This window comes from Hippoglossus hippoglossus, chromosome 10, assembly GCF_009819705.1.
Source record: "Hippoglossus hippoglossus isolate fHipHip1 chromosome 10, fHipHip1.pri, whole genome shotgun sequence".
NCBI classification, from domain to species: Eukaryota; Metazoa; Chordata; class Actinopteri; order Pleuronectiformes; family Pleuronectidae; genus Hippoglossus; species Hippoglossus hippoglossus.
In genome coordinates, this window is record NC_047160.1 from 18,480,900 (window position 1) to 18,489,186 (window position 8,287).

Consider the following 8,287-nt stretch of genomic DNA (forward strand, 5'->3'; position numbering starts at 1 on the left):
AGAAATATGACAACAACCATCGTAGAAAGATCATATAAAACAGAAAATGTTAAGCTCCCTGGGTAATCACGGCACCAGAGAATGAATGTTGTTGTACAAATGACAGAGTTAAAGCTTGTGTTGCCTGTTCTTAAACTGTAATTAGTCTCTGTGATGTGTGCAGTTGTGCGTAGTAAAATGTTAACATAACAGAAAGTAAAGATAATATGCATCATAATGTTCCACCTGCATGTGCGGGCCACAGACTGTATGTGAAGATGGATAGCGTGATGCCAAATTATTTTTATCGCCCCCTGGTGGCTGGCTGCAGGGCAGGTAATGAAAGAGGGAGGTCTGCCTTCTCCACGTTAGTTGATGGGACTTTTTTTTTTTCTCAAATATGGTTTCTGTCATATTATATAGCTCTTTTCACACTGACATTCAAATATGAAATTTAATTATCTGAGGAGTTTGGTTTTAATTATTTATTTGATGCTTTAAAAAAAGACATCTGACACTAACTTGCGATTGGACGAGCATGTCTATCGGCCTTGATTCCACAGCACCGCATCAAGATCACTACCGTGCAGACTCTGGCTCCTGATGACGTCAAGGTGCTGGATGGCAGGAGCCTTTCCCTGGATACTTTAGCTTTATTTTTGTGCAACGCGAGGAAGCAGAGGCACGACATCACCTTCAACTACACAGACGATGACATTAAACATCATCTACCAGTGAGCAATGCATAGAAAATGTTTGATTCAGATTTGCTTTGAAGACTTGCCAGAAAATGCTCCCTGGCAGTGTTTTTTCCCGTCTTTCATAGCTTGAAGGTTAGACTATGGAGGGGGAGGATTGGAAGTCATTTCTAATTAGTTCATCACCTTGTATATGGCATGGAGGGATTTTAAATTGCCATAAATACTTCATTATGTCTTTTAAGATGATCTGAAGCCAGAAAACTCACCGCAGTCTTCCAAATCACACAAGACAATTTCCTGAATCGTGAAATAAATAACCAAAAACAAAAGCTCGGACTGAGTACAACAATTTCTTCCATTGATTTTTCTTTTTGGACGAGAGCTGAGAAAAAAACACAGATGGCGCTGGATGAGCGGGAGGACAGCCGAACCCAGCCCGAGGTCACAGCGCCAGACATGACAGCGTGCTGATCGGAACATGTCACCTTTAATTGGACCATGTCAGCACAAGTGCGGAAGTCGACGGGTGACCCGGCGCAGAGCAGACACTGCATTAGCCTAACCAGACCTGACACACACACATATAAGAGGGATCGGCTCACTTGCACATACAATTTACTGGAAACAGTCAAGCAGCAATTAAGTCATTCAGCACAGTTTGGAGAAGAAGCTGCATCCAGGGGCACAAAGTCAGCAGCAGCTCTAAGAACAATGTCCAGCTCAGTGTAGGAGCCTTTAACTCCAATTAAAGGTTTTAGGGGACGGTGCTGATGTAAGGTTATTGACCAGAGTGTTTTCAACAGGCTGAAGATTCACCCCGAAAGAACTGATTAGATGTGTTGTTTGTTTTGTGCTGGAATTGACTTTTAAAGCATCCCTGACAACACAAAGACACACAAAAACGATTTGTAAACATAAATACCATGAGTCGTTCATCACTGATTAATTGACACGCGTCTGATAATTCATCAGTAGCGAAATGCTTGTGTCAGAGGGGGACTCTGCATGTTAGTCAGCATAAAAGCAGAAATGTTCAGGTGGAGACTTTCGTCAAATCCCCTGTCCCGCATGCTGACAAACGCAGATAAAAGCAAAACAAACGAAAGCCAGCATCTTTAGTGCATAGGATGACAGGATTAAGATAAAACATCGACTTTCACATTTGTAGCTCACTGCACTGCTGCCTGGTTCAGGGCGAAATGTTTGATCTCTTTCCTCTTTCCTTTCAACAGGAAAATTAAAAAAGAGGAAAAAAACTCAAAGTCTAGTGCCGGGTTTTGGGCTCAGTGAGCTTGTCAGCGAGCTAATATGCTCACTTTGACCACCACAGTCATTAGGATTCACAGCAACCATGAATATATACATATCAAATTTTCCATCTTTCACAGGATGAGTGAAAACTCTGACTTGATCGGGACATCAGTAGAATTTAATCGTCTGGGGAAGATGAATATACAAATCACAAACTATATATAAAAAGTGGATGCAGACTTTGGGTCTGTTAACTGAAGCCAATGCGGAAGGGCCAGAAATTGTATTTTCTTAAATAACCAGCAGAGGGCGACTCAACTGGTTGCAAAAAGTCAGATTTTGTATGAAAAACCAATAAGTCAATAGTTGATCTCCATCGCAAGTTTCATGTCTTCTTCATTACAACATGTTTATTTTGTAGATACTGTTCCTATATAAAGTAAAATGGACAATAATGTACTGGAGCCATTGGGGCATTGATGTGATTGACAGCAAGTGCCGTCCAATGGGTGCAGGTCGCAGGTGTAGGTGGGTGTGCCCTGCTGTTGAGCTCTCAGTCAAAGTGGTGAAATGATGCTGTTTCCATCCTTAGAGCCAAACCCTCAGTGGGGTTAAAAACACAGGCTGACATTCAGAATTAAATATCCATCACTCACACGCTTCCTCATTTCTGTGTCATCCTCTTTTCTAACAACAACAGCATTCCCTCATCTGCCCTTAATAACAAACTGTAAATTACACAACTGGTTGCTACAGGCTACTCCCCCTCCCATCCTGCCACATTAAGAATGAGTTGCCACACGGGGCCATACTGTGAGCTGGCCCTCGGAGTGGCTCCCAGGGCAAGGCCTGCCCGACCGCGCAGTAAATAACCAGCATAAACGTGTCGCGGGAGACAACCCGCAGACGCCGACCCATTTAATGTTAATAGGAAAGCATCGTTTACCAGATTCTAAATAATAGCTCGGAGTCACCACGGTCGAGCATCGGTACCGCGGGCACAGGAATTTATGGAGTTAGCAAATTGCTTTTCTATCCCCATTCTTCCCCCATTTGTCGGTCGTGCCATCTTTCAGCACGGGGGTGGGGGGGTGGGGGGGGGGGTTGATGGAGAGGTGCGGGGAGATGATGGGCCTGTTGCAGCTGGCCTGACTGAGCACACCTGTCCTACAGCCACAGCTGACAATACTCCAAGGTGCACAACAACTACCCGTACATCTGGGTCTCAGGAGCCGCAGCCACTTGACAGGACACCGAGATATTTCGGTTCCAGCAGGGCCAGAGGTTGTTAGATGTGCCTGGTGGCCCTTTGGTTGGACAGGGAGAGAGGATGCACAAGACACAGCTGGTCTCTAGTCAGCAATGTTGAAAACTGCCACATTAAACTGCTCTCTCACTTGAATGTATAGAAAAACACTGGGGGATTCAGTATTGTCATTTTTTGATACAATTTCCAATCATTTTTTTTTACTATTATAGAAGAAAACTTGACAAGGTACAAGCTAGTTAAAATGTAACAATGCGTTTGTAAATATTCTCACTTTTATCTTGCTGTTGCTGACCTCCAGTGGTTTATCATCTTATCTTGCTGCAGTGATGTACTTGTGTTCTCCAGGACCCTGTGACATCACCGCAATGTGTGGTTATAGGTTTTGTTTCTTCTATTAACATCAGCAGGACAAAGTGTTTGAGACCAACTCAAAATAAACTACAGTGACCAGAGGAACATGTCATCCGGAGCAGCAGCATTTCATCTCTTTTTAAAAGTCCTTTAACAGTGGTAGTCAATGACAGAGGGCGAAGTTGTCTCAAGCTTTGGCTTTACAGACACTTGTTAGTGCAATCGATTCAGCTTTGGATAATTAAAGTAACAATTTATAGTAAAACCCGCCGCAAGCTAGCCTCAATAACAATAAAAAGAGATTAGAGTTTAGAGATTACTACTAGAGATCTTAACTTCTTCATTTTGTCAGTGTTAGTCCAAGTCAACCACAAATGATGCCAACACCTAATTATGCGTTTCTAACTGCTATATTGCCTCAGATGCTGATTTAACAAGTCGGTTTGATGTGTTTCAAACTCTCTGCATGCATAGTTAGGAATTGGAACATCAAACCAAAATGAGATTGTGTAACGCGACAGAGAAACTTTGAACAAACCTCTTTCTGGTACAAGCTCAGTTGGCTTTTTTTATAGGTTGTTGGAAGTTCTGTGAAAGAGTAAATAGCGAAAAATGTTAAAAGGGATGAAAAATGAGCGCTGATATCTCCAGCTATGCTGACTGTGTAGGGACGCCAGCAGGAATACAACACTATCGCTAATTGCACCATAAAGAAGAAGGGCAGCTTGGACAAATGTCAAAAACAAAAATTATCCTTTGCACAGAAAGAATCACAGACGCTCTTTCAATGCAAACATTCGGTTGTGCAATAAACAAAAAGGAAACACAGAGTTTCTGCCCCCTGGTAAAAATCAATGGGGTCAAAGCCGGGGTCAGCTGTAATCGAATCACTGGAGCAGTTTGATGACCGGGGTCGCGACTTTTAAATTCATCGCTGTTTTCCTCGAAAAAGAAAACATCGCACCGGACGAACTGCTGATGATCACAGTGCTTCCTTGAAATCACTGCACCTGAACTGCCCTCACCTTTACACTGTAAATAATAGAATAATCTTGTCAGTAAGAATATGTAATGTCACTGGTCGGTTGCTAATTCTTAACGCTTCGCTACAGTTACTGGAGACCCCGGGCAGACTTTAACAGAGGATGACATTTTCAGATCACTCTCCTGAATTAAAAAATAAAGGGGTGGGGGGGAAGGAAAAACATGCCAGAGACGCTCTTTAACACAGCTTGCTCCCTACATAACAGTTTAAATAACGCTCCCAAAACTGTGAAAAGCCTAAAAACAGAGTCACAAAGGTAGTTTACCTGTTCAACAAAATACTCAGCTGTAACACTTGAACAAGACAAGTTAGTAAGGAAGTCTAACGTTCACCAAATGGCTGTAAGTTAGTTAAAGCTTAAAGAAATCAATTCATGTTATAAACAGTTCTAGTCTAGTTTAATTGGTTAAAATGGTTAAATTGGATTGCTGGGATTAATTGCTAAATACTTATGATAATTAGCTAAAGGTTAACAGTTTTTTAAAAATGAATAAACGACTGTACAACTGTCGTGATGTAGCAACAAATCTAAATTCAAATTTGCTCTAAATATATTTCCACATACTGAGATGCTTGAGCAAGAATTGTTGTTGCAGCTGAGAGTGTTTGAATTAGCAAGGAAGGAATCTAACGTTAGCCAACTGGCTAAAAGCTAACAAACGCTAAAAGGAAATAATTCATGTTTCAAACAGCTGGGTTAAAATTAAAGCTAAAGTTTTAATTGATTTTACAAGAAAAGTCAAAGTAAACTTTATTGTCAATTCAGCGATCTGTGCAGGATATACACTGGATTAAATGCTGTTTCTCTCTGATCCCCGGTGTAAACAAATAAGTAGACGGAACATATAAGTACGCAACATATCAAGTACTCAAAACGTAGTACAACACAAAGTAAAGAGTTGACATGGTTGACTAAAGCTAATGTGGAAAACAACATAAATAGTTTGCTAAAGTAATGGATATTGTTGGATATGACAGCTGAATGGTTTAAACCTCTAGCTACTGTCGCTTCAAGTGTTAAATTCTACCTGAAAGTACAATATTCATTTTGACATAGAAGTCAATGATATCCATGAATTCAAACGAGCACTTTTGTAAAGTGGTGGTTGTGTCAATAAAAGGTTAACTTAGGTCATCTGGGTGGTTCCTTCAGAAAGCATCCGCCTCCTCTTTATCTGACACAAGCGACAGTATATTCTCCTGTTGAGAATTAATAAAGAACATTAAACTGGGAGGCTGCTGTACAATTTAATCTACAGCCTCTCATCTAAAACACAGCTGGAGGGAGAGAGTTGAAAATGCATAAGATAAAAGATGACCAGGGGGCATGTAGACGGAGATAGGCAGTGGCATAAAAACATCCTCGTAATCCTTTTACCGTCTTTCACAATAATCGTGCGTAGCCTTGAGAAACGCTCCTCCCCTATAAATGCCAAATCTGATTTTAAAGAGAACCACTATATGCAATCATGGCCACCGAGCTGCACTTAATGATTCCTCTCATTTCCTTACGTTTACAGATGTTCTGTCGCAGTCCTCCAGTTTAAAGAAATGTGATCCTATCGCCACATCAGACTGGACCGCCTGAAGACGTGCTCCTGTTCTGAGGAAAGTGATTTCTAGGTACAGCAAGATTACCCTCCATGAAAATGACTTTCTGATGGACGCAGATTGGCGACAGTGAAAAGGTCAGAGTGGCAATACAAGTCATTTTCGGAGTAATTTCTGTGCAAGGCAGGATTTGTCATTTTAAACCTCCTTTGAGAAGCATTCAGCTGCTTTATAAAAACAGCTAAATAAACCATTCGGTGCTGCCACAGATCCAGAGTTCCATCCTGGACTGAAGTGTCACCACATCACCATGAGGACAAAACACAAAACAAGCCTGGAAAGAATCAGAAACAGAGGAAGAGGGAGGCTTTTCTAATGCTCAACACCAAACTGATTACATCTCCATGAAGGGGATTTATGTCTTTGCATGGGATTGATTCATCAAAAATAAACATACTGTCGACATTTGGACACAACAACACTGACAAATGTGCAACTAACACTGATGTATTTCTTTGGAATCATTTGTCACAGCACAAATATCACGCCGGCTGTAGTGAAGATCTATTATGGGGGGGGGGGGGGGGGCAATCAGTTATAGTTCCAACTCAGACATAGAGGATGTGTATTTGTTTTAGCTGAAAGAAAAATGTAAAGCTGATTCAAATATATGTTTAGGTTCGGATCATGTGTTTAAATCAAGGAGCGCTGTGATAAATGGATTAAATATAGGTTACATCCACAGCAGCAGACAGGATGACTTATCCCACAGAGTGCTGCATCCTTGGGGCCCTCAAAAAAACGAGGAGTCACGCACGGTGCGTAACAGTGAGCACAGGCTATAATTACTCATCAGCTCAGTCTGCCATCACACACACACACACACACACACGCACACGCACACGCACGCGCACGCACACGCACACACGCACTGAGGAGGAAGACAACCTCACAGAAACACTATTTCTTTTTTCTCTGCAGGGGATGAGAGTTGCAGGGAAACTTGCAGAGGAAAGATCTTCCTCCAGACACGCAGCGCACACCGGGGCGCACACTTCATCAGTGACGGGAAACTGACTCCCTCTGATCCGCATGTGTGCGCGTGTCACTTCACTGTGCGCGGGGTTGGTCAGAATGAGGGAACATCAGGGTGAAGTGCGCGGGGAACACGCTGCTGCCAAACGTCCGGTTGCGCACCTTTTGTTCCGACGTCTCCAACCGGCCAGACTGGAGGCGCGCACGGACACAATCACACACACACAAACACAATAGTTCTCCAGGGGCTCAGCGGGCACAAACACATCCATCACAAGGAGTGCGTCTGTTTTTAGAGGAAAAAAAGAAAATCCAGCTGCAAAACTGTGCTGAGCGACGCACAACTGCAGAATCCACCAGCACCTCAGGCTGAACAAGCGCAGGAGTCCGGCGCACTGTCACACCTTGTCCCGGGGTTTATCCCTGGATGCGTGTGAGGTTACCCGGCTTTTGCCCAAACACGACTCCCGCAGTGCACACTTCACAAAATAAAACCCAGCAGCACAATCTTACCTCTTCTCTCTCCCTAAGGCGAGGATTTGGCTCAGGTAGGACCGGCGCGGCTCGGTTGGACGTGTTGTTGGCGGAAATCAGCTACTCCAGTGGATGTGGACGAGACACGGGGCTGGAGAAAGTGAGGAGAGAGAAGAGGAGGAGGGAGAAGAGGAGCAGCAGCAGCAGCAGCAGCAGATGAAGGTTTGAAGCGGCGGCGGCGCAGCGCAGCGCTGGACCGGCGGCGGAGTCTGTGACATCAGAGCGCAGCTTCCTTTAAGGTGGCTGCGCTCGATCACACAACACAGGATGGAGACCGGCTTCGCGTCTGCTCGGGATTTCACTGTTTCTACTGTGTCACCGGTCAGAGTCGAGGATCACACACCAGAGGGAAAAGTTCCGTGCAGGCTGGGATGCTGCAGCCGCAGGAGGAGGAGGAGGAGGAGGAGGAGAGAGGATCTGGAGTCAGAGCTCTGAGGGAGACGTCCAAAAAACTGTCAGGATGAAATTTGGCTCAAGGCTGAGAGAGCAGCTCCCTCACAGCTCGACATCATCTGACAGTGGAGAGAGAAATTCTGTATAATCTAGAACACGTCAAAATAAAGCTAGCTG

General features: G+C 43.7%; 1 protein-coding gene across 2 annotated transcripts in view; it reads right to left on the reverse strand.

Moving 5' to 3' along the window:
* The window catches only part of drp2 (dystrophin related protein 2), a 147,307-nt gene extending 139,096 nt beyond the window's left edge, over window positions 1–8,211 (reverse strand). For both annotated transcript variants that reach the window (XM_034598325.1, XM_034598324.1), the window contains exon 1: window positions 7,697–8,211. The gene's annotated coding sequence lies outside the window, so the exon portion shown is untranslated. The remainder of the gene's footprint in view (window positions 1–7,696) is intronic.
* Between the last annotated feature and the right edge of the window lie 76 nt (window positions 8,212–8,287).